Below are 26,181 nucleotides of genomic sequence, written 5' to 3' on the forward strand. Positions count from 1 at the left end.
GTCCCCATCAGCATCATCTACCCAAAATGAAATCACTTCCTGCCATGTCCATACTCCACTGAGTCCAAACTGCCACCATTTCTCTCGAGGGCAATGTCACAGCTGCCTCCTGGTCTCCTGTTGCCGCCCCTGATGCCTTCAGTCTGTTCTGCACACATCAGCCTGTGAATACATGAGTCAGACCCTCCCAATCCCTGCTCAGAACCGTGGAGTACCTCCTCTCCAAGGAAAAACAGAGACAGCAGGACCCTCCTGATTCCCTATTACCCCTCTGACTGTATCTTCCCGGCCAGCTTTCAGCCTTGCTGCTCAATCTCCCAGTGTTCCTCACACATCACACCCCATGCACTCTCCTCCACAGTGTATGAGCTATGGTTGTTTCCATGCCTGGATTGCACAGATTTCCAAAGGGCTGCACCCCAGCTCTCAGAGCCCCTCATTTCAGACTGTAACCTGCCCCACTCTGCCCCCAGCACTCATGATCACCTTTATCCCCTTATCCTGGCTCTATATGTTTCCGTAGCAGTTACCACCTTCTCAGAATTTTTTATTTTTTGAGACAGAATCTTGCTGTCACCCAGGCTGCAGTGCTATGGCATTGCAACCTCTGCTTCTAGGGTTCAAGCGATTCTCATGCCTCAGCCTCCCAAGTAGCTGGGATTACAGGCGTGCACCTCCACACCCGGCTAATTTTTCTATTTTTCAGTAGAGACAGGGTTTCACCATGTTATCCAGGCCAGGCTGGTTTCAAACTCCTGGCCTCAAGTGATCCATACTCCTTGACCTCCCAAAGTACTGGGATAACAGGCGTGAGGCACTGTGCCTGGCCGCTTATTAGCAGTTACCACCTTCTCATACACTTTTTTTATTTTTTGGAGACAGGGTCTAGCCCTGTCACCCAGGCTGGAGCGCAGTGGTTCTATCACGGCTCACTGCAACCTCAAACTCCCAGAATCCCAAGTAGCTAGGACTATGACACCATGCCTGGCTATTTTTTTATTTTTTTTGAGACACAGTTTCACTTTGTCTCCCAGGCTGGAGTGCAGTGGTGTGTCTCAACTCACTGCAACCTCCACCTCCTGGGATCAAGTGATTCTCCTGCCTCAGCCTCCCGAGTAGCTGGGTTTATAGGCATGCACCACTACAACTGGGGAATTTTTTTTTTTTTTTTTTCTGAGATGGAGTCTCTCTGTCGCCTAGGCTGGAGTACAGTGGCGCAATCTTGGCTCACTGCAACCTCCGCCTCCTGGGTTCAAGTGATTCTCTTGCCTCAACCTTCCGAGAAGGTGGGATTACAGGCATGCGCCACCACGCCCAGCTAAGTTTGTATTTTTAGTAGAGACGGGATTTCTCCATGTTGGTCAGGCTGGTCTCAAACTCCTGACCTCAGGTGATCCACCCGCTTTGGCCTCCCAAAGTGCTGGGATTACAGGCATGAGCCACCGCACCTGGCCTATTGTTGTATTTTTAGTAGAGATGAGGCTTCTTTGCCATGTTGGCCAGGCTGGTTTCAAAATCCTGACCTCCAGTGATCTGCCTGCCTCAGCTTCCCAAAGTGCTGGGACTACAGGCAGGAGCCAGCGAGACTGGTCCTCTATTTTTTAAATTTTTAGTAGAGACAAGGCCTTGCTATATTGCCCAGGCTGGTCTCGACCTACTGAGCTCAAGCAATCCCTCTGCTTCAGCCTCCTAAAGTGCTGGGATTACAAGTGTGAGCCACTGCACTCAGCTTCACGCACTTTAAAAGTAAATGCTTATTATCCTTATATGGCATTGCCTCACTTCTCCCACAAGAAAGAGAGGTCTGTGAAGTGAGAGTCGCCCTTTCATTCATGGATGTATCCTGAGAAATTCAAATACCAATTAAGCTCTAGATATACCAGTTGACTGACTGAATAAATTGAGTACCACACGGTGTTAAGTGGTGAGTACTGTGGAGAAAAATAAAATGGGGCAGCTAGAGGTTGGGGCAAGGTGAGAATCCCGCAGGTTAAGGTCAGGCCCAGAAGGTCCCTCACACCAGCAGAATCGCTGGGAAGCCTGGCCCAGTTCCTGTTCCTGTTCCCTGCCTGTGGCTTCAGGACCTACAGTGGCTGCTGAATAAAGGCTCAAAAGGCACCAATCATTTGAAACTGACTTTGCAAAAATTACAACTGAGGAAATTATGACACTGAAAGAGATCAAACCTAACTGACTCCATCTTGCTTCTAACCTTTAAATTGTCCTTGTTCATTCCTGGGCATAGGATGAACTAACCTTGGGAAGGAATTTAGTTTATGATTTGACTCTGAAACAAAATTGATAATAGCCCTTTCCCAAAAGACCCCCTTCTTGCCTGGGGACCAGTCTGCCTTTGTAGGACTAACAAATTAGCTACAAGATTAGAAACTACAGTTTAGTGGGGTCATGCAGCTTTTGGCTGCAAGAGTCTCAACCTCCCCAGACTGCTCCTGGGGATAACAACACTATTGTAAAACCTAAGATCAATGTCTGAGATGTTTTCAGACCCTGCACTCGATGCAGCTGACACCTCCCAGACCAGTAATCTGCCATCCCAGCCAGGTACAGAAGACAGCAAGAAAACCTCACTTTGACACCCCTGTGATTCTATCTCCAACCTGACCAATCAGCACTCCTCACTCCCTGAGCTCCTACCGGCCAAATTATCTTGAAAAACTCTGATCCCTGAATGCTCCAGAGACTGATTTGAGTAATAATAAAACTCTGATCTCCCATACAGCCCGCTGTGCGTGAATTACTCTTTCTCCATTGCAAGTCCCCTGTCTTGATAAATTGGCTCTGTCAAGTCAGTGGGCAAGGTGAACCCGTTGGGCAGTTACACATTCAGGTCCTTAACATATAGACCAGTGCTCTACCCTCTCCCCACCCCATCTCCCATTCCAGTGCTCCTCTGTGTGGGGTATAAGGCTGGGCAAGGCAGAGTCTCTTTGGAGCAGCCTGAGCATTTATTCACTCTTCCATTCCTTTTGCAAGTGCTTATCAAGGTCTGACTTAGATTAGACACCAGGGATGCAGCATGAATAAACACAGTAAGAATTAAAATGATTTATTTGTCCAGAGGTGGATGAGAGGCAACAGACAGTAAAAGAACAAATAACATAATTTTAGGCAGAGTGACTACAATGGAGAAAAGGAACCAAGCAAAAGTGCAGAGTATGGTGTTTACATCTAAAGCAGCAGGAGAGGTAGAGAAGGGGACATCTGAGCTAAGATCAGCCCAAAGGCACTGACTGAGCATGGAAAGATCTAGAGGAAGCCATTTCTGGCAGAAAAGCACAGAAAGTACAAAGACCCCAAGGAAAGAAGAAGTTTGACGTTCTGAAGGAATATGAAAAAGCCACTTGGGTCTAATGGAAGAAGTAGCTCAGAACTTAAGGGAAAGATGCACAGAGCAGAAAAGGATGAAGGAATAGACCACAGATCTTGGGGGCAAGTCCAGGACTTCTGATGTGCAGACAGCAGGAGTCCTAAAAGGAGAAAAAGGGACAGCTGAAATGGAGGCATCGGCTAGTCAAATTACAGAAGAAAACTTTCATGACATGAAGAAAACGCAGTGTTGGCCAGGCGCGGTGGCTCACACTTGTCATCCCAGCACTTTGGGACCCTGAGACGGGTAGATTGCTTGAGGTTAGGAGTTTGAGACCAGCCCGGCCAACATGGTGAAACCCTGTCTCCACTAAAAAATACAAAAATTAGCCTGGCGTGGTGGTGCGCACCTGTAGTCCCAGCTATTCTGGAAGCTGAGACAGGAGAATTGCTTGAACCTGGGAGGCAGAGGTTGCAGTGAGCAAAGATCACACCACTGCACTACAGCCTGGGTGACAGAGTCAGACTCCCTTTCAAAAAAAAAACGCTGTGTGTAGATGGGAGGAACTGATCACATTCCCAAGAAGGATGAAAGAGAAAGACTACAGTAAAATTCTTAAACTCCAAGGAGAAAGAGACCATTATACAAGGTTCTAGATAGATAAAACAAATTACATATCAAGGAAGAAGGGCCAGCTGGCCTCAAACTCTTCCCCATAACACAGGTGCACTATCGGCCCACCTAGGCCCAGCTAAAGGACAGTTGTCATGCCTGGAGAGAAACAATAACCATAAATGGAATGAGGAAAAAATAGTAGAATGTCCAAATTACCAGGTGGAAACATTAAATGAATGACAGTTTAATCAAAGAGAGCAAGAGAAAGAGGAAAATATTAGGTTGACCCTATGAAACTGCTAATACTCAACTGTTTTAACCTACAAAAACAGTAGTTTCATATAGGTCAACTGAATAAAAATATAAAACTGCAATGTAAAAAATAACCTAGGCCGGGTACAGTGGCTCACGCCTGTAAGCCCAACACTTTGGGAGGCTGAGGCGGGCAGATTATGAGGTCAGGAGATCGAGACCATCCTGGCTAACATGGTGAAACCCCTTCTCTACTAAAAAAATACAAAAAAATTTGCTGGGCGTGGTGGCGGGCACCTGTAATCCCAGGTACTCAGGAGGTTGAGGCAGGAGAATAGCTTGAACCCGGGAGGCGGAGCTTGCAGTGAGCCGAGATAGCGCCACTGCACTCCATCCTGGGCGACAGAGTGAGACTCCATCTCAAAAACATAATAATAATAATAGTAATAATAATAATAAATCTAAATTATGGGACTGGGCACTATGGCTCTCACCTTTAATCCCAGCTACTCTGGAGGCTGAGGCAGGAGAACTGCTTGAGCCCAGGACTTGAAGTCCAGCCTGGGCAACATAGTGAGATCCTATATCTTAAAAAAAAAAAAAAAAGAATTTATGGAATGAGCAAAACTAAACATCTTTATCACAGTAAATAAATCCTGAACTCCCTTTAAAGACACAGAGACTGGACTAGAGAAACAAAACCCAGCCACATGCTATTTGTAGGATATTTGAGACCACATGAATAGAAAAGGCTGAAAAATAAAGGAGTGGGCAGAGAGATCAGGCCAGCACAAACTAGAGGAGAACAGGAGTACACATGAGAAAAGGTAGGAGTTAAGGTGACAGGCATTGAGCAAAATAAACAGGGCCACTATCTAACACAGAAAGAGACAATTTATGAAACAGACATGGCCGGGCACTGTGGCTCACATCTGTAATCTCAGCACTTTGGGAGGCCAAGGCGGGCAGATCACTTGAGACAAGGAGTTAAAGACCAGCCTGGCCAACATGGCGAAACCCCATCTCTACCAAAAATAAAAAAATTAGCCGAGCGTGGTGGTGCATGCCTATAGTCCTAGCTACTTGGGAGGCTGAGGCACGAGAATCGCTTGAACCCAGGAGGCAGAGGTTGCAGTGAGCTGAGATCATGCCACTGCACTCCTAGGTGACAGAGCAAGACTCTGTCTCCAAAAAAAAAAAAAAAGAAAAAAGAAAAGAAAAAAGAAACAGACATAAACTATACATAAACGATATAATAATAAGTTCAGGTACACCAGATATGCAAAACATTTTTTAAAAACAGGAACTAGGCTGGGCGCGGTGGCTCAAGCCTGTAATCCCAGCACTTTGGGAGGCCGAGACGGGCGGATCACGAGGTCAGGAGATCGAGACCATCCTGGCTAACACGGTGAAACCCCGTCTCTACTAAGAAATACAAAAAACTAGCCGGGCGAGGTGGCGGGCGCCTGTAGTCCCAGCTACTCGGGAGGCTGAGGCCGGAGAATGGCGTGAACCGGGGAGGCGGAGCTTGCAGTGAGCTGAGATCCGGCCACTGCACTCCAGCCTGGGCTACAGAGCGAGACTCCGTCTCAAAAAAAAAAAAAAAAAAAAAAAAAAAAACAGGAACTAGACAGGGATGATGGCAACACTATTATAACACATTGCCTTAGAATTCTAGCAAATATTTCCAAAGTATTTGGCTTTGAAGAAAAGAGTCCTAACGAATATAATAAGAAAAGAAAATGGCATGCTATAAATATTGGAGAGAAAGACATTAAACTATCTCTCTTTTTTTTTTTTTTTTTTTTTTGAGACGGAGTGTCACTCTGTCGCCCGGGCTGGAGTGCAGTGGCCGGATCTCAGCTCACTGCAAGCTCCGCCTCCCGGATTTACGCCATTCTCCTGCCTCAGCCTCCCAAGTAACTGGGACTACAGGCGCCCACCACCTCGCCCGGCTAGTGTTTTGTATTTTTTAGTAGAGACGGGGTTTCACCGTGTTAGCCAGGATGGTCTCGATCTCCTGACCTCGTGATCCGCACGTCTCGGCCTCCCAAAGTGCTGGGATTACAGGCTTGAGCCACCTCGCCCGGCCAAACTATCTCTTTAGTTAATGCCATGATTGCAAATCTAGAAAATCCAAAGGACTTTCTTGAAAATTATTGCAATTAATAAGATAAAATGTTAAGGTGATAAATACAAGAAAAACACATGAAAAATAATAGGATTTGCTACAAATTGGCCCCTAGAAATGAATAAAAATGAGAAAAATATTTAATTTACAAATATTTAACTAAGAACAAAAATAAAAAATATTGTTTTTGTTTTTGTTTTTGAGACAGAGTCTCGCTCTGTCACCCAGACTGGAGTGCAGTGGCATGATCTCAGCTCACTGCAACCTCCTCCTCCCAAGTTCAACTGATTCTCCTGCCTCAGCTTCTTGAGTAGCTGGGACTACAGGTGTGCACCACCACACTGGGCTAACTTTTGTATTTTATGTAAAGACAGGGTTTCACCATGTTGGTTAGGCTGGTCTTGAACTCCGACCTCAGGTGATACACCCACCTCAGTCTCCCAAAGTGGTGGGATTACAGGCGTGAGCCACAGTGCCTGGCCGAATGTTCTTTTACATGTCTTTTGGTGGACACACCATTTGTTTCTGTTGCATATAAGTCAGGCTATTTGGATCCTTCCACCATCATCCTTGACGTGTTGGATTCTGTCCTCAGGCTTATGGCCCTTGCTTTGAAAGATAGCTGCATCCTTTCCAAACATCATATCAGTATTCAAAGTAGGAGGTAGGCTGGCCCCAGCCACATCTATCCCCTTTATGAGGTAAGCAAATGCTTTCCCAGAAGCCCCAGCAGACTTCCATTTATTGTTCACTGACCAATGACTCAGACTTCTCAGGCTCACAAGGAGGCTGAGAAGTCAGAGAACAGGTCAGGATTTGTCCATTACTTGGGACTGGACACTTACCCTCCTGGACAAAATCAAGATTTGTTAGCAAAGAAGGAGAAAAGGGTATTAAGAGGCAATGGACAGAACCTCACAACATGAAAAGATGTTGAAACTCATCAGAAGGCAAGGAATGGACATCAAAGTAAGCAGTGTAGCAATGACAAAACTATGGAGAGAATAGAACTTCATCAGGGTGAAAGTAGTGGAGTGTACCTTGCCACCGAAGATTTTTTTTTTTTTTTTTTTTTGAGACGGAGTCTCGCTCTGTCACCCAGGCTGGAGTGCAGTGGCCGGATCTCAGCTCACTGCAAGCTCCGCCTCCCGGGTTCACGCCATTCTCCTGCCTCAGCCTCCCGAGTAGCTGGGACTACAGGCGCCTGCCACCTCGCCCAGCTAAGTTTTTGTATTTTTAGTAGAGATGGGGTTTCACTGTGTTAGCCAGGATGGTCTTGATCTCCTGACCTCATGATCCGCCTGTCTCGGCCTCCCAAAGTGCTGGGATTACAGGCTTGAGCCACCGCGGCCGGCCGCCACCGAAGATCTTTTATTTACTTCAAGAGAGACTTAAGGTGGTTTGAGATAAAACCAGGAGATATCAGTTATGATGGTTTGGAGGAAAAGAGTAAACCGGCAGTGTAAACAAGGGCAGGGCATTTGTGAGTAGTTGAGAATGGAGAATAGGAGTATGACTAGACAGAATATAGTAGGGATGACAGGTTTTTGGGGTGCAGTCCAAGTAGTGGGGGTGACTACATAGAGCCCTGTTGCAAAAAGTAGGGTAAGGATGAATAGACTTGATAGAATGAAGGGATGTATTAGGCTCATAAAAGTTATTACTGTTTTTCAGAAATGTGAATGAGTTTAAGGGAAATAGGGGAGAGTACTTGCGACTTCCAGGAGGAAGAAGAGCGATCAGGCTGGCTGTCCGATGGACACAGCTTTATTCTGGAATGGTGAACCCAATGAGGAGGGTCCTGCAGGCGGACGGCAGTTGGGGTACTACAGATGGCTAAGTAGGGTCCAGTCCATCAAGGTTGTAGAGTTTGAGGGGTCAGAATTTTAATAAGAACTGATCGTGCCGGGCGCGGTGGCTCACGCCTGTAATCCCAGCACTTTGGGAGGCCGAGGTGGGCGGATCACAAGGTCAGGAGATCGAGACCACGGTGAAACCCCGTCTCTACTAAAAATACAAAAAATTAGCCGGGCGCGGTGGCGGGTGCCTGTAGTCCCAGCTACTCAGGAGGCTGAGGCAGGAGAATGGCGTAAACCCAGGAGGCGGAGCTTGCAGTGAGCCCAGATCGCGCCACTGCACTCCAGCCTGGGCGACAGAGCGAGACTCCGTCTCAAAAAACAAAACAAAACAAAACAAAAAAAAGAACTGATCGTCTAGCTAGGGTGTCTTTATATGGCGGGGAATCTGGAGTAGGCAAGAGAAGCAGCCTGGTGAATTTCCTGTCTAGACTGCTTGAGGACTGGAAGATAGTCGTCTAGAGGGCTGGTGTGTGGGACGAGGCTGGGGCTGAGCAAGAAAGTACATCCATATAACAGTTTAAATGGACTGTACCCAGTAGCATCTCGAGAACAGGCTCTAATTCTGAGAAGGGCAAGAGGTAAAAGTACAGCCCAGTCCTTTTTAAGTTGGAAGATAAGCTTAGTGAGATGTGTCTTTAAAATACCATTAGTTTGGCCAGGCGCAGTGGCTCACGCCACTTTGGGAGGCTGAGGCGGGCAGATCACAAGGTCAGGAGATCGAGAGCATCCTGGCTAACATGGTGAAACCCCATCTGTACTAAAAAAAATATAGAAAAAATTAACCAGGCATAGTGGCAAGTGCTTGTAGTCACAGCTACTAGGGAGGCTGAGGCAGGAGAATGGCGTGAACTCAGGAGGCAGAGCTTGCAGTTGCACCGAGATCGGGCCACTGCACTCCAGCCTGGGTGACAGAGCAAGACTCTTGTCTCAAAAAAAAAAAAAAAAAAAAAAAACCCATATATATATATATGTATATAATTATATATATATAATTAGTCCATTCTACCTTTCCTGAACATTGAGGATGCTAAGGGGTATGAAGGTTTTGCTGAATATCAAGAGTCTGAGAAACTGCTTGGGTGATTTGACTAATAAAGGCCAGTCCATTATCGGACTGTATAGAGATGGAAAGGCCAAACTGAGGAATCATGTCTGACAGAAGGGAAGAAATGACCGCGGTGGCCTTTTCAGACCCTGTGGGAAAGGCCTCTACCCATCCAGTGGAAGTGTCTACCCAGACCAAGAGGTATTTTAGTTTTTCGACTTGGGGCATGTGAGTAAAGTCAATTTGCCAGTCCTGGGCAGGGAAATGCAGGGGCAAATTCCCGAGCTTGATGTGTAGGGAAGGGAGAGGCCTGAACAATCCCTGAGGAGTAGTAGAACAGGAGATGGAACACTGAGAAGTGATTTTTTTTGAGGATAGATTTCCACAATAGAAATGAAATGAGAGGTTTTAAGAGGCGGGCTAGAGCCAGGTGCAGTGGCTCATGCCTGTAATCCCGCACTTTGGGAGGCTGAGGTGGGTGGATCACAAGGTCAGGGAACATCCTGGCTAACATGGTGAAACCCTGTCTCTACTAAAAACACACAAAAAATTAGTTGGGCATGGTGGCGGGCACCTGTGGTCCCAGCTACTGGGGAGGCTGAGGCAGGAGAATGGCATGAACCCAGGAGGCAGAGCTTGCAGTGAGCCGAGATCACCCCACTGCACTCCAGCCTGGGCGACAGAGCGAGACTCTAGAGGTGGGCTAGCGGCTTGTAACCTACATGGAAGAGGTTATGAAATGACGAGAGAAGAGAATCGGCCTGTGAGGCTGGAAGGAGATATTTTTCTTGGTCTAAGAACCATTTGCCTTGTGTGGGAAGAGATTGTTAGGTGAAAGTTTTAGTGGGAGAGTAGGCGGGAGTGACCAATGAGAAGGAGAAAAACTGACTATGAAGGACAGAAGTTAGAATGCTAGCTGCTTGTTTAGCTGTCTTATCAGCATAATTGTTGCCTTGAGCGATGGGATCTGATGCCTTTTGATGGCCCTTGCAGTGAATGACTCTGTGGAAGTAAAGCGGCCTTGAGAAGAGTTTTTATTAAAGAGGCATTAATGATGGAGGACCCTTGCATAGTAAGGAAACCTCTTTCAGCTCATATAACAGCATGCTAGTGCAGAATATGGAGGGCATATTTAGAGTCAGTAAAAATATTGACACGTAGTCCTTTTGTAAGAATGAGTGCCCGAATTAAGGCAATGAGTTTGGCTTGCTGAGAGGTAGTGGAGGGGGGCAGAGCAGTAGCCTCAATGATAGATGTGGAAGATACTATAGCATAGCCTGCCTTTGCTGGTGAGTGGTGATTAGGCCTGGTGGAACTGCCATCAATAAACCAAGTATGATCAGGGTGAGGAACAGGAAAGAAGGAAATATGGGGAAATGGAGTGAATGTCAGGTGGATCAGAGAGATACAGTCACGGGGATCAGGGGTGGTATCTGGAATAATGTAGGAGGCCAGATTGAAGTCTGGGCCAGGAACAATGGTAATTGTGGGAGACTCAACAAAGAGTGAGTATAGCTGAAGGAGCTGAGGAGCAGAAAGTATATGCATCAGGTGTGAGGAATAAAATAGATTTTGGAAGTTATGAGAACTGTAGAGAGTGAGTTGAGCATAGTTTGTGATTTTGAGGGCCTGTAGAACTATTAGGGTGGCAGCAGCCACTGCACAGAGGCATGATGGCCAGCCTAAAACAGTAAGGTCAAGTTGTTTGGACAAAAAGGCTGCAGGGCATGGTCCCAGTCCTTGTGTAAGAATTTTGACTGTACAGCCCTGCACTTTGGCTGTGTGTAATGAAAAGGGTTGGGATGAGTCAGGGAGAGCTAGTGTGGGAGCAGTCTCTAGCACTGTCTTTAAGTAATGGGAAGGGGAGTGGGGAAAGGATTTAGGATCTATGGGGTCAGCTAGGTTTTTCTTTGTGAGTTTATATAATGGTTTGGCTAGAACAGCAAAACCAGGTGTCCAAAGGTGAAACTATCCAACCATGCCCAGAAAGGAAAGGAGTTGTTGTTTTCTAGAAGGGGTTGGGGTTTGGGAGATTAGCCAGACACAATCAGCAGGGAGAGCATGTGTGGTTTTTTTTTTTGGTTTTTTTTTTTTTTTTTTGAGACGGAGTCTCGCTCTGTCGCCCAGGCTGGAGTGCAGTGGCCGGATCTCAGCTCACTGCAAGCTCTGCCTCCCGGGTTTCTGCCATTCTCCTGCCTCAGCCTCCCGAGTAGCTGGGACTACAGGCGCCCACCACCTCGCCCGGCTAGTTTTTTGTATTTTTTAGTAGAGACGGGGTTTCACCATGTTAGCCAGGATGGTTTCGATCTCCTGACCTCGTGATCTGCCCGTCTCGGCCTCCCAAAGTGCTGGGATTACAGGCTTGAGCCACCGTGCCCAGCCACACATGTGTTTTTATGAAGAATTATGCCGAGATAGGTAATGAGTGAGGAAGAAATTTAGGCTTGACTGAAGTAATGGGGGCTGTCCCTGAAGCCTTGCGGCAGTACAGCCCAGGTAAGTTGCTGAGGCTGATGGGTGTCAGGGTCAGTCCAGGTAAAAGCAAAGAGGGCCTGGGATGAGGGGTGCAGGGGAATACTGAAAAAGCATTTTTAAGATCAAGAATGGAATGGTGGGTTGTGGAGTAAAGTATCGAGGACAAAAGAGTGTATGGGTTGGGCACCACAGGGTGGATAGGCAAAACAATTTGGGTGATAAGGTGCAGATCCTGAACTAACCTGTAAGACTTGTCTGGTTTTTGGACAGGTAAAATGGGGGAATTGTAAGGAGAGTGTATAGGCTTTGGAAGCCTATGCTGTAGCAGGCAAGTGATAACAGGCTTTAACCTTTTTAAAGCCTGCTGTGAGATGGGATATTGGTGTTGAGTGGGGTAAGAGCGATTAGGTTTTTTTTTTTTTTTTTTTTTTTTTTTGAGATGGAGTCTCACTCTGTCACCCAGGCTGGAGTACAGTGGCATGATCTTGGCTCACTGCAAGCTCCGCCTCCTGGGTTCATGCCATTCTCCTGCCTCAGCCTCCTGAGTAGCTGGGACTACAAGTGCCTGCCACCACGCCCAGCTAAGTTTTTGTATTTTTAGTAGAGATGGGGTTTCACCGTGTTAGCCAGGATGCTCTCAATCTCCTGACCTCATGATCCGCCTGCCTCGGCCTCCCAAAGTGCTGGGATTACAGGTGTGAGCCACTGCACCAGGCCGAGTGATTAGGTTTTATTTTATTTTATTTATTTATTTTTTGAGACGGAGTCTCGCTCTGTCGCCCAAGCTGGAGTGCAGTGGCGCTATCCTGGCTCACTGCAAGCTCCGCCTCCCGGGTTCACGCCATTCTCCTGCCTCAGCCTCCCGAGTAGCTGGAACTACAGGCGCCCGCCACCGGGCCCGGCTCATTTTTTGTATTTTTAGTAGAGACGGGGTTTCACCATGGTCTCGATCTCCTGACCTCATGATCCGCCTGCCTCGGCCTCCCAAAGTGCTGGGATTACAGGTGTGAGCCACTGCACCAGGCCGAGTGATTAGGTTTTAATGGGATGATAAGGAGTGTATGATTGGTCATCAAGGTAGGAGTAGAGGTATCTTATACTTGCGGATTAAGGTAGGGAGACACAACGGGAGAATGTGAAGGAGGCTTTGAACTGGGGAAAAGGGCAGCAATGAGGTGTGGCTATAGCCCAGGAATAGTCAGAGAAGTAGGCCGGGCGCGGTGGCTCAAGCCTGTAATCCCAGCACTTTGGGAGGCCGAGACGGGCGGATCATGAGGTCAGGAGATCGAGACCATCCTGGCTAACACGGTGAAACCCCGTCTCTACTAAAAATACAAGAAAATTAGCCGGGCGAGGTGGCGGGCGCCTGTAGTCCCAGCTACTCGGGAGGCTGAGGCAGGAGAATGGAGTGAACCCGGGGGAGTGGAGCTTGCAGTGAGCCGAGATCGCGCCACTGCACTCCAGCCTGGGGCACAGAGCAAGACTCCGCGTCAAAAAAAAAAAAAAAAAAAAAAATAGAGAAGTAGATAATTTAGTTAGAATGTCTTGACATAATAAGGGTACTGGCTAGGTGGGAATAACTAAAAAGGAGTGCATAAAAGAATGTTGTTCAAGTTGGCACCACAGTGGTGGAGTTTTAAGGGGTTTTGAAGCTTGGCCGTCAATACCCACAACAGTTATGGGGGCAAGGGAAACAGGCCCTTGAAAAGAAGGTAATGTGGAGTGGGTAGCCCCCATATCAATTAAACAGGGGATGGACTTACCCTCCACTGTGAGAGTTACCCAAAGCTCGGCATCCGTGATTGTCCAGGGGGTTTCTGAAGCGATTGGGCAGTGTCAGTTTTCAGCCACGAAGTCAAGCAGATCTGGGAAGGAGTCAGTCAGAGAGCCTTGGGCCAGAGCTTTAGCAGCTCTAGGAGTGGCTGCCAGGCAAGCTGGGCAGTCTGATTTCCAGTGGGTCCCTGCACAGATGGGACACAGCTTGGGAGTAATCCCAGGCTGTGGACACTCCTTGGCCCAGTGGCCAGATTTCTGGCATTTGAAGCAAGATCCTGATGGAGGAGGTCCTGTAGGAATGCCTGACCACTGTAGCTTAGGTGTTTTGAAGTTCTTATGTGCTGGAGGTGCAGCTGGATTTTGTCTCACAGCAGAGGCAAGTAATTGTACCTCAGAAATGTGTTGCTGTCTGGCTGCCTCCTCTCTATTACTGTACACCTTGAAGGCAAGGTTGGTTAATTCCTGTTGTGGGGTTTGAGGGCTGGATTCCAATTTTTGAAGCTTTTTTTTTTTAATGTCAGGAGCTGACTGTGTGATAAAATATTGAGAATGAGACAGCCTTCTGACCCTTCAGGATCTAGGGCTGTAAAGCATCTCAGGGTTGCTGCCAAATGAGCCATGAACTGGGCTGGGTTTTTGTCTTTACCTTGGGTAGTTTTTTTTAAGTTTATCATATTAACAGCTTTGTATGCTGCCTTTTTAAGCCCTTCAACTAGGCAGGAAACCATGGAATCTTGCCTAGCTATACCTGGGGAATCTGCCTGATAGTTTCATTGGAGATTCTCTCGGGGAACTGCTCTAATGCCTTCTTGGAGGTCTGGCTCATGAAGCCGGTAGTTGTCAGCATGAGACTGGGCTAGAGAAAAAACTCTTTCCCGTCCATCTGGGGAGAGGATAGAAGTTAGGATGACATTTAAGTCACTCCAGGTTAAATTGTAGGACAGAGGTAGATATCAGAATTCCTGTATATATTTAGTGGGATCTGATGAGAAAGAGCCTAGATGCTGGCTGATTTGGGAAAGGTCTGATAGAGAAAAAGGCACATATAACCTGACTATACCTTCAGCTCCAGCCTCCTCTCTAAGAGGAAATTGTTGGGCAGGTGTGGAAGAGCTAGTCACAGAACGAAACTGTAAGCCAGACCAAGTATGAGGAGGGGAGGTGATAGAAAGGTTGTAGGGTGGAGGAGCGGAGGCTTAGGAAGAATTGGAGCCTGATTCAGCCTGGCGAAGAGAGACCTGAAGAGGAGCAGTTTGGGGAGGAGGGGAGAGGTCAGATGGGTTGGTAGAAAAGGAAGATTGAAAGGACTCAAGAGCTTGGGGTGGAGACTGAAGGAACAGACAGGAGAGAAAGAAAGAAGATTTGGGACAAGTCACATTGGGAGCAGAAACTAGGGAGGGAACGAAGTGTGAAAAATGCCTAGCCGGGCGCGGTGGCTCAAGCCTGTAATCCCAGCACTTTGGGAGGCCGAGACGGGCGGGTCACGAGGTCAGGAGAGCGACACCATCCTGGCTAACACGGTGAAACCCCGTCTCTACAAAAAATACAAAAAAACTAGCTGGGTGAGGTGGCGGGCGCCTGTAGTCCCAGCTACTCGGGAGGCTGAGGCAGGAGAATGGCGTAAACCCGGGAGGCAGAGCTTGCAGTGAGCTGAGATCCGGCCACTGCACTCCAGCCTGGGCGACAGAGCGAGACTCCGTCTCCAAAAAAAAAAAAACAAAAAAAAAAATGCCTGGATGTAAGGCACCTCAGAGCATTTGCCCATTTTTTGACAAAAATTATCTAGATCTTGTAGGATGGAGAAATCAAAAGTGCCATTTTTTTGGCCATTTAGAGCCATTATCAAGTTTGTATTGGGGCCAAGTCGTGTTGCAGAAGAAAATAAGACACTTAGGTTTTAGGTCAGGCGAGAGTTGAAGAGGTTTTAAGTTCTTGAGAACACAGGCTAAGGGGGAAGAAGGAGGAATGGAGGGTGGAAGGTTGACCATAGTGAAGGAGGCAAGCCTAGAGAAAAGAGAGGGTAGAGACACTTGGGGTGGGGGGTGACGGGTGGTACTTGCCACCCAGAGGAGGTGGTACTTGCCACTATGGTGAAGGATCAAGGCTGGCATCCCCACGGTGATCAGACACCTCTGAAATGTGGGTGAATAATCAGGCAGGCATCCCCATGGTGATTAGACACCCAGGGAAGACTGTCTTCCCAAATCCTTGACCAGCGCCGGAGTTTTGGGTTCACAGATAAAACACATCTCCTCTGTCTCTACCAGAAAAGAAAAGGAACTGAAATTGAGGGAAGGGAGAGATTGAAGGGTGGTGCAGAAATTGAAAGGAGAAAGAAGTTGAGGAATAGTGAGAGAGGTTGGAGAAGAGGGTAAAAAGAGGCCACTTACCCGATTTAAAATTGGTGAGATGTTCCTTGGGCTGGTTGGTCTGAGGACTGGAGGTCATAGGTGGATCCTTCTCATGGAGCAAAGAGCAGAAGGACAGGGGATTGATCTCCCAAGGAAGGTCCCCTGATCTGAGTCATGGCACCAAAATGTCACACGTGTCCATGTGAAGAGACCACCAACAGGCTTTGTGTGAGCAACAAGGCTATTTATTCACTTGGGTGCAAGTGGGCTGAGTCTGAGAAAGGAGTCAGCAAAAGGAGTTAGGGATGGGGCAGTTTTATAGGACTGGGGTAAGCAGTGGAAAGTTACAGTTAAAGGGGGTTTTTCTCTTGCAGGCAGGGGCAGGGGTCACAAGGTGCATGGTGGGGAGATCATAAGACTCATTGTCCAGAAGAAGAATGTCACGAGGTTGATCGATCAGTTGGGGCAGGGCAGGAACAAGTCATAATGGAATGTCTTAAGGTTGGTTAATCAGTTAAGACAGCAGCTGGAGGCCAGGCGCAGTGGCTCACACCTGTAATCCCAGCACTTTGGGAGGCCAAGGTGGACGGATCACGAGGTCAGGAGATCGAGACCATCCTTGCTAACATGGTGAAACCCTGTCTCTACTAAAAATGCAAAAAATTAGCTGGGTGTGGTGGCGGGCGCCTGTAGTCCCAGATACTTGGGAGGCTGAGGCAGGAGAATGGCATGAACCCAGGAGGCTGAGCTTGCAGTGAGCTGAGGTCCTGCCACGGCACTCCAGCCTGGGTGACAGAGCGAGACTCTGTCTCAAAAAAAAAAAAAAGACAGGAGCTGGCTGTTTCAATTCTTTTGTACTTTTTTTGGTTGCCTCAGGCCATCTGGATGTATATGTGCAGGTTGGGGCTCAGAGGACTGACACCCAGGAGGTGGATGTTGCAGTGAGCCGAGATTGCACCACTGCACTCCAGCCTGGGTGACAGAGTGAGACTGTCTAAAAAAAAAAAAAAAAAAAAAAAAATGAGTAACAGGGCCGGGTGTGGTGCTCACGCCTGTAATCCCAGCACTTTGGGAGGCTGAGGCGGCCAGATCACCTGAGGTCGGGACTTTGAGACCAGCCTGACCAAAATGGAGAAACCCCGTTTCTACTAAAAATACAAAATTAGCCGGGCACGGTGGTGCATGCCTGTAATCCCAGCTACGCAGGAGGCTGAGGCAGGAGAATTGCTTGAACCCAGTTGTGGTGACCCAAGATCGTGCCATTGCACTTCAGCCTGAACAACAAGAGCGAAACTCCATCTCCAAAAAAAAAAAAAAAAAAAAAAGGCCGGGCACGGTGGCTCACGCCTGTAATCCCAGCACTTTGGGAGGCCGAGGCAAGTGTATCACAAGGTCAGGAGATCAAGACCATCCTGGATAACATGGTGAAACCCTGTCTCTACTAAAACTACAAAAAAAAAAAAAAAAAAAAGAAAAAAGAAAAAAGAAAAAAAAATTAGCCAGGTGTGGTGGTAGACACCTGTAAGTCTCAGCTACAGTGAGCCCAGATTGGGCCACTGCATTCCAGTCTGGGCAACAGAGCAAGACTCCATCTCAAAAAAAAAAAAAAAAAGAGTAATAGGCCAGGCACAGTGGCTCACGTCTGTAATCCCAGCACTTTAAGAGGCTGAGGTGGGCAGATCACTTGAGGTCAGGGGTTTGAGACCAGCCTGGCCGATGTGGTGAAACCCTGTCTCTACTAAAAATACAAAAATTAGCCAGGTGTGGTAGCACACTCCTTTAATCCCAGCTACTCAGGAGGCTGAGGCAAGAGAATTGCTTAAACTTGGGAGAGGAGGTTGCAATGAGCCAAGATCACACCACTGCACTCTAGCCTGGGTGACAGAGCAAGACTCTATCTCAAAAAACAAAAGAATAACAGTTGCCAGGCATGGTGGCTAATGCCTATAATCTCAGCATTTTGGGAGGCCAAGGCGGGTGGATCACTAGGCCTGGAGTTTGACTGCAGCCTGGCCAACATGGCAAAACCCTGGCTTTACTAAAAATTACAGCCGGGCATGGTGGCTCACACCTGTAATCCCAGCTCTTAGGGAGGCAGAGGCAGGGGGATAGCTTGAGCCCAGGAGTTCAAGACTTGCCTGGGCAATATAGCGAGACCCCATTCTTCACATAAAGGGGGGCGGGAAAACAGTGTAAAAAATACAAAAATTGGCCAGGCACAGTGGCTTATGCCAGTACTTTGGGTGGATCATAAGGTCAGGAGTTCAAGACCAACCTGGTCAACATAGTGAAACACTGTCTCTACTAAAAATACAAAAAATTAGCCAGGCGTGGTGGCAGGCGCCTGTAATACCAGCTACTTGGGAGGCCGCAGCAGGAGAATTGCTTGAATCCAGGAGATGGAGGTTGCACTGAGTGGAGATCGCACCACTGCACTCCAGCCTGGGTGACAGTGCATGACTCCACCTCAAAAGAAAAAAAAAAAAAAAAAACAGGTGGTGTGGTGGCACATGCCTGAAATCTCGGCTACTGGACTGAGGCACAAGAATTGCTTGAACCCAGGAGGCAGAGGTTGCAGTGAGCCAAGATCACACCACTCCACTCCAGCCTGGGTGACAGAGCAAGACTGTCTTTCTCTCTCTCTTTCTCTCTCTCTCTATATATATGTACATACATATGTACATATGTACATATATACATATATGTACACACATATATATATATGACATAATATATAAGTCGTTTTATTACCAACAGACTAGCAAAAATCAAAAACAGCTGCACCAGGCTGAGCGCAGTGGCTTACACCTGTAATCCCAGCACTTTGGGAGGCTGAGGCGGGTGGATTGCCTGAGGTCAGGAGTTCATGACAAGCCTGGCCAACATGGTGAAACCCCGTCTCTACTAAAACTACGAAAATTAGCCGAGTGTGGTGGTGTATGCCTGTAGTCCCAGCTACTTGGGAGGCTGAGGCAGGAGAATTGCTTGAACCTGGGAGGTGGAGGTTATAATGAGCCGAGATCGCACCACTGCCCTCCAGCCTGGGTGACAGAGCAAGACTCTGTCTCGAAAAAATAAAATAAAATAAAATAAAAAATAAAAAGCTGCACCAACTCTTGCTTTCAGGAATGTGAGAAAAAGGATGCTTCCAAACACTGTTGATAGAGGTAAGATTGGCTACAGCCTTTTTGGAAAGCAATTTGGCAAACTCCAGTAAAATAAAAATGCATATACTTCAGGGTCCTATAATTCCAATCTTGGGACTCTCACTTATAGAAATAAAAGCACTAAGATGGCCGGGCGCGGTGGCTCACGCTTGTAAACCCAGCACTTTTGGAGGCTGAGGCGGGTGGATCACAAGGTCAGGAGATTGAGACCATCCTGGCTAACACAGTGAAATCCCGTCTCTACTAAAAATACAAAAAATTAGCTGGGTGTGGTGGCAGGTGCCTGTAGTCCCAGCTACTTGGGAGGCTGAGGCAGGATAATGGTGTGAACCCGGGAGGCGGAGCTTGCAGTGAGCTGAGATCACGCCACTGCACTCCAGCCTGGGCAACACAGCAAGACTCTGTCTCAGAAAAAAAGGGATTGAGATATGAGCAATATAGTCAGGGATATTTATTGCTATATCAAATGTAGTGGAGGGAAAAGCCTGCAAAGTGATGGCCCATCCACAAGGGCATGGTTGGAGACATTTTGGGATCTCTATATTGTTATGGTTACTACATTGTGTAACAAATTACCTCAAATTTAGTGACTTATAACAACTTATTTTGCTCACAAATCTGCCATTTGAGCAAGATTCTATGGAGACAACTTTTCTCTGATGCATTAGCTGGGGAAGCTTGCAGGCTGGGGTTGGAATCATCTGAAAGCTCCTTACTTGAAGTCTGCCATTTGAGGCTGGCTGTAATCTGAGAATTTAGCCAGGGCTGAAAACCTGCATGTGGCCTCTCCTGGACTTCCTCACAACATGGTGGACAGATTCCAAAGATGATTATGATAAGTGAGAACAAGTAAAGTGGAACTTCTGATACAGGGCAGGCGAGCCCCAAAGTGGAGCTTAGCTCATGAGGGTTCTTGGCTTTGCCCAGGAAAGAATTCAAGGGCAAGCCAGAGGTAGAAGAAAACAGCTTTGTTGAAGAGGTGGTGTTATGGCTCCATGACTGCTCCTGCAGAGTAGGGCTATCCCTTGGGCAGAGAGTTGCAGCTCCAGGCAGTTTTGCAGTCCTATTTATATCCACTTTTAATTGCATGCAGATTAAGGGGCTAAGCAGAAATCTCTAGGGAAGAGGTAGTAACTTTTGGGTCATTGGATCATTGCCACCGAAAGAAGCAGTAACTCCTGGGTGTTGCCATGGCAATGGTAAATTGACGGCACGTTGGTGGGCATGTCTGAGTGAAAGCCTCTTCCTCCCCAGACCCTGTTTTAGCTAGTCCTCAATCTAGTGCAGTGTCCGAGCCCCACCTCTGGAGTCAAGTCCCACCTCCTACCTAAGTTCTTTTTTTTAAAAATAGAGACCTGGTCTATATGTTGCCCAGGTTGGTCTTGAACTCCCGGGCTCAAGTGATCCTCCCACCTCAGCCTCCCAAAGTACTGGGATTACAGGCATGAGTCACTGTGTCTGGCTCCTGTTTTAGTTCTATCAACTTTTCTAACCTAGACTCAGATATCACACGGTATCATTTCTGCCCCATTCTATTCAATAGAAGCAGTCACTGAAGCTGGCCCATATTAAAGGACAGGGAACTTAGACTCCACTTTTTGTGGGAAGAGTATAAAAATATTTGTGGACAGGATTTTTTTGTTTGTTTTTGAGATGGAGTTTTGTGCTCTTGTTGCCTAGGCTGGAGTGCAATGGCGCGATTTCGGCTCACCGCAACCTCTGCCTCCCAGGTTCAAGCAATTCTCCTGCCTCAGCCTCCCGAGTAGCTGGGATTACAGGCATGTACCACCATGCCCAGCTAATTTTGTATTTTTAGTAGAGACGGTGTTTCTCAATGTTAAGGCTGGTCTCGAACTCCTGACCTCAGGTGATCCGCCCACCTCGGCCTCCTAAAGTGTTCGGATTACAGGCTTGAGCCACCGTGCCTGGCTATGTGGACAGGTTTTATATTATCATCAAAAAGAAGGAACTGGGATAATGCCACTTGATTTGGAGGGCCTGCCACAAAGTTGGAATGAGTAAGAAAAGTGAGATGCAGAAAACTATGTACAAAGTGACCTAAATGTGTACAACAAAGACAAACCACTTTGTGTGAATGTGTGTATGCTTTTTTTGTTTTGAAACAGAGTCTCATGATGTCTCCCTGGCTGGAGTGCAATGGTGCGATCTCTCTTCGGTCACTGCAACCTCCGCCTCCCGGTTTCAAGCAATTCTGGTGCCTCAGCCTCCCGAGTAACTGCAACTACAGGCATGCACCACCACATCCAGCTAATTTTTTGTATTTAAAAAAAATTATTTATTTTTAGATGGAGTTTTGCTCTTGTCGCCCAGGCTGGAGTGCAGTGGTGCAATCTCGGCTCACTGCAACCTCCGCCTCCTGGGTTCAAGCGATTCTCCTGCTTCAGCCTCCCGAATAGCTGCGATTACAGGCACCTGCCACCACACCCAGATAATTTTTTGTATTTTTAGTACAGATGGGGTTTCGCCATGTTTGGCAGGCTGGTCTCGAACTCCTGAACTCAGGTGATCCGCCTGCCTCAGCTTCCCGAAGTGCTGGGATTACAGGTGTGAGCCACCACACCTGGCCATGTGTATGCTTTTATAATTATATAAGCCAGTGGAAAAATAGGGAACATACAGTTTGTAAACATGGGTTGCAGAAAATGGTGATAGAAGGGAGGGAAGGGAAAAAAGTAAAAGATAAAAGATTTAAACAACAGCCGTTATGATGGGTTCTCTCTTATGCAATTAATTACAGGTATATATTTAGCTGGATGAAGGAAGAAATTCTTTTTTTTTTTGAGACGGAGTCTCGCTCTGTCGCCCAGGCTGGAGTGCAGTGGCCGGATCTCAGCTCACTGAAAGCTCCGCCTCCCGGGTTTAGGCCATTCTCCTGCCTCAGCCTCCCAAGTAGCTGGGACTACAGGCGCCCGCCACCTCGCCCGGCTAGTTTTTTGTATTTTTTTAGTAGAGACGGGGTTTCACCGTGTTAGCCAGGATGGTCTCGATCTCCTGACCTCGTGATCCGCCCGTCTCGGCCTCCCAAAGTGCTGGGATTACAGGCTTGAGCCACCGCGCCTGGCCAGGAAGAAATTCTTTAGAGAGGTATCCTTAGGTGACAAAAAGATTAAGAAAATCAAGGAAGTGATGATCTCCTTATCTTAAAACTCAGGATGGGGCAGGGAGGGGTGACCGGTGGGTCACAATGGGGAGCTGCAGGGCACTGGGAATGTTTTTCGTGTGTGTTGGGTTTCTGAGTGTTTGGTCTGTGAAAAATAATGGAGCAGAACATCTTTGTTTTATATACTTTTATGTATTTGTTATATCCTACACTTTAAAAATTAAATTAAAAAAACAAAACCTGCCAGGCACAGTGGCTCACGCCTGTAGTCCCAGCACTTTGGGAGGCTGAGGCAGGTGGTTCACTAGGTCAGGAGTTCAAGAACAGCCTGGCCAAAATGGTGAAACCCCGTCTCTACTAAAAATACAAAATACAAAAAATTAGCTGGGTGTGGTGGCACACACCTGTAGTCCCAGCTACTCGAGAGGCTGAGGCAGGAGAATCGCTTAAATCTGGGAGATGGAGGTTGCAATTAGCTGAGACTGTACCATTGCCTTTGTGACAAAGCAAGACTCCATCTCAAAAAACAAACAAAACCAAAAGCAAAGCAAAATTTGCATAAGGTTCCCAGTGGTTGCAGTGAAGGGACAGTAAGAGGCCTTGGCCTGGACCACTTACGCCTGTGCAAGGCTGGTAGGAAGTTACATGAGGACTCAGCCAAGGGCTGATGTGGCAAAAGTTGCTTTTCAAAAATAAGACACTGGCTGTGGATCCTAGAGGGTAATTAAGACTGCGACTAGGGCCAAGTTTTAAGTCCAAGGAGAGGAAAGCAGTGGAGGGATTTTAAAGAAGAGTTGGGATCTGAGAGTGGACAGACTGGAGGTGCTGGCAGTTGGAGACTTCTTCAGGACAGAAGGGTGGTACAACTGGAGAGGCAGTACTGATGAAAAATAAGAGGATGGGCCAGGTGTGGTGGCTCATGCCTGCAATCCCAGCATTTTGGGAGGCCAAGGCGGGCGGATCACATGAGGTCAGGAGTTTGAGACCAGACTGGCCAACGTGGTGAAATCTTGTCTCTACTAAAAATACAAAATTGGCCGGGCGCGGTGGCTCAAGCCTGTAATCCCAGCACTTTGGGAGGCCGAGACGGGCGGATCACGAGGTCAGGAGATCGAGACCATCCTGGCTAATATGGTGAAACCCCGTCTCTACTAAAAATACAAAAAACTAGCCGGGCGAGGTGGTGGGCGCCTGTAGTCCCAGCTACTCGGGAGGCTGAGGCAGGAGAATGGCGTAAACCCGGGAGGCGGAGATTGCAGTGAGCTGAGATCCGGCCACTGCACTCCAGCCTGGGTGACAAAGCGAGACTCCGTCTCAAAAAAAATAAATAAATAAATAAAAAAATAAAAATACAAAATTAACAGGATGTGGTGGCATGCACCTGTAATCCCAGCTACTCAGAAGGCTGAGGCGGGAGAATCCATTGAACTCGGGAGGTGGAGGTTGCAGTGAGCTAAGCTCGTGCCACTGCACTCCAGTCTGAGCAACAGAGCGAGATTCCACTTCAAGAAAGAAAAAAAAAAAAAGACAATATTTGGGACAGCTGTTTCATAGCCTAGTGGAGATGTCAAGCAGACAGTGGGACAATTAGTTCAGCGTGAAGTGTCCCAGCTGGAAGTATAAATTCAGAGGGAGCAGCATGGTGATAACACTCAAAGCCACACTGTTCTGACAAAATTCCCCAAGGAGGGAGGGAGGGAGAAGAGCCCAGAGGGCAGTCTTGGGTCACTCCAACATTTAACTATGTGTAGTTAAAGCTGGCAACAGAGATGAGGATGATCATAAGAGACGGAAGGAAAACCAGGAGGGCTGAATGATTCCTGAGAATGTGGTCCTTGAAGCAGGAGGGAGAAGTCAATCCCGGTGAATTTTGTGGGGATTCCAGAGAGCTAGTATGTGCACTGGTTTTGTCAGCGGAAGTCACTGGGGACTGCGCCATGGGCTGTGGCAAGAATGAGAGGTGAGGAAGGGTGATAGCAACCACAGGCAAGTTTCAAAATGGGGCAGGAGCTAGAGGAGGATGGTGGGGAGCAAAGAGGGAGCCTGGAGTTTCTGACCCATGGCAAGTCATTGCTGAGGGAGGCAGAGGTGCGAGAGGTCGGAGGACAGGGCTCTAGGGCAAGGTGGCAAGCACTGCAATGGTTTTGGAGATGAAGGGTACAGGTGAGATGCTGAGAAGAGACTTCACCTCCAGGATCTAGGTCTTCAGGCCCCTGGCAGAGATGGGCCTCTGATCCCCAAAGAGGACCTCCAAAGTGGAGGGGGCAAGAGTCTGATGAGGAGGTAGAGGGGTGCTTCTGCACTCCAGGTTCCTTTTCCTGCCCATTCCTTAAACCCGCTGGCTGTTCTTGCTCATCCCCACTCCCTCCTGCCTGGAGTCAGCCCAGGGCCTCCAGCGCTGAAGAACTGGATAGGCAGCTCAGCTCGGAGCTGGGAACACAATGTTCCCACTCGGGCAGGGGTGGAACTAAGGTCTCTGACGACCCTCAGTTGCACCCACAGTCCTGGGACGTGGGCCATGTAGGGAGGAGTTGGCGGCAAACAATTCCCAGATTTTTTTTTTTTCCAGAACAAAGGACACAAAAATTACCAAGAAAAGGATCCCACAAGGCCAGGGTTGGGACGGTTCCTAGCACATCCTGGACACACACACCCTGTCCCCAGCACATCCAGGCAGGGCAAAGCTGGAGGGGCCAGCTGAGGTATTCCCATTGTGCTAGAAGCCCACCCAGTCTCAGTGGGCCCCACCCCCACACTCTTTAATATGCCCTTGCGTGCACCTGGCCCTTGAACTAGTTCCCCAGTGCCAAGTGAGGGCCTTCCTGGTTTTTGGTTGTGAGGCCAGCTCTGTGTTGGGGGTGGGGGCTGCTTTTGCTGTAAGCCAGATACAAACCTTGAGGTGAGCACAAAGGCAGAGACCACAGCAGCGAGTGGACCCCAGCTACTTGACTGTAGTTGGGTCTTGGCCCAGCCCAGGTAGGCAAGGGACTCAGGAAATGCCAGGGTCAGTGGGAGTAGACATCCTCCCATAAGCCTGCCATCTTCGTACACAGCTGCAAGCGGAGGCCCAGGATGAGGGTCCCAACCTGTTTTTGTCTGGCCAGACTGAGACAGGAGCTGTCAGCCAGGTCCATCTTGAGTGCCGAGGGAGGTGCAGCGCTCCAAGCACAGGGTCTGAGGGTCACATGCTCTTCCACCCAGCTATGCTGTGCTTGGAAAAGAGCTCAGGAACCCAGCGCCACCAAGGCTGGAGCTTCCTGGAGAACAACCCCTCGTGCGGGGTCTAGGCCGAGACTTCGAAGGTCACCGGGGGCCCTGAGCCAGCGCGCAGCCTCATTTGTCACCCTGGGCTTGGGGCCGGCTGCGCAGTTCTGGGGTAGGAGGCTGGGAGCTCCAGGACAGCCCGGCCCCTGCTGGCCAAAGCAGCAAAATGCAGCACCACCATTCACGCATGCATCCAGCATGTCCCGTGTCTGAGGCTTACCTGTTTCAAAGGTATTCTCCCTACCTGGCCACAGGCCAAGACTCAGCTCATAGCAGACATGGGAGTGTGTACTGCAGCTGTCCACTCATGCCCACGCCAGCAGTTTCAGAAGGAAAGTGAACAGTTTGACCATCACTGGATGTTATACTCTAAAGTGCTGGTTTGCTTATCTGGTGGGTCTAGACTTTAGCTCCTTTTTATCTGTTTACTAGACAAAAAACAATTGCACACACCTCCCCTCCTTCTGGGGGTTGGAGGACCTAGCCAGAATGGGGATTGCTGGATCCTGGCTTACAGCACAGTACACAGTGACCTTTGTCCCCTGGCTCAGTGCAGTTCTGCAGAGGGAGGAAGGGGTAGGCCCACAGCCAAGAATGCTACAGTATTCTTGTATTCTTGGCTGGTATCTTCTGTTTCAATGGCCTTCCCCAAGAACTGCATGTCAAATGTGCATTCGTCTGCCTATCAGCAAACTGATTGGTGAAGAGTCCTGCTGGTTTTCCTAGTGGCATGGGTACTGCCAATCCTCTGGTCTCACACTCTAGCCTGGCTAGCCTCCTGACCTGTGGTGTACAAA

General features: G+C 48.2%; 1 long non-coding RNA gene across 1 annotated transcript; it reads right to left on the reverse strand.

Moving 5' to 3' along the window:
• Positions 1–4,689: 4,689 nt before the first annotated feature.
• On the reverse strand, positions 4,690–25,776 carry LOC144339182 (uncharacterized). The gene is made up of 5 exons (XR_013413941.1): positions 25,605–25,776; positions 15,872–15,999; positions 15,565–15,741; positions 8,830–8,937; positions 4,690–4,782 (listed from the first exon to the last, which is right to left on the reverse strand). It is a non-coding gene; the product is annotated as an uncharacterized LOC144339182 (long non-coding RNA).
• Between the last annotated feature and the right edge of the window lie 405 nt (positions 25,777–26,181).

Source organism: Macaca mulatta, chromosome 2 (assembly GCF_049350105.2).
Source record: "Macaca mulatta isolate MMU2019108-1 chromosome 2, T2T-MMU8v2.0, whole genome shotgun sequence".
NCBI classification, from domain to species: Eukaryota; Metazoa; Chordata; class Mammalia; order Primates; family Cercopithecidae; genus Macaca; species Macaca mulatta.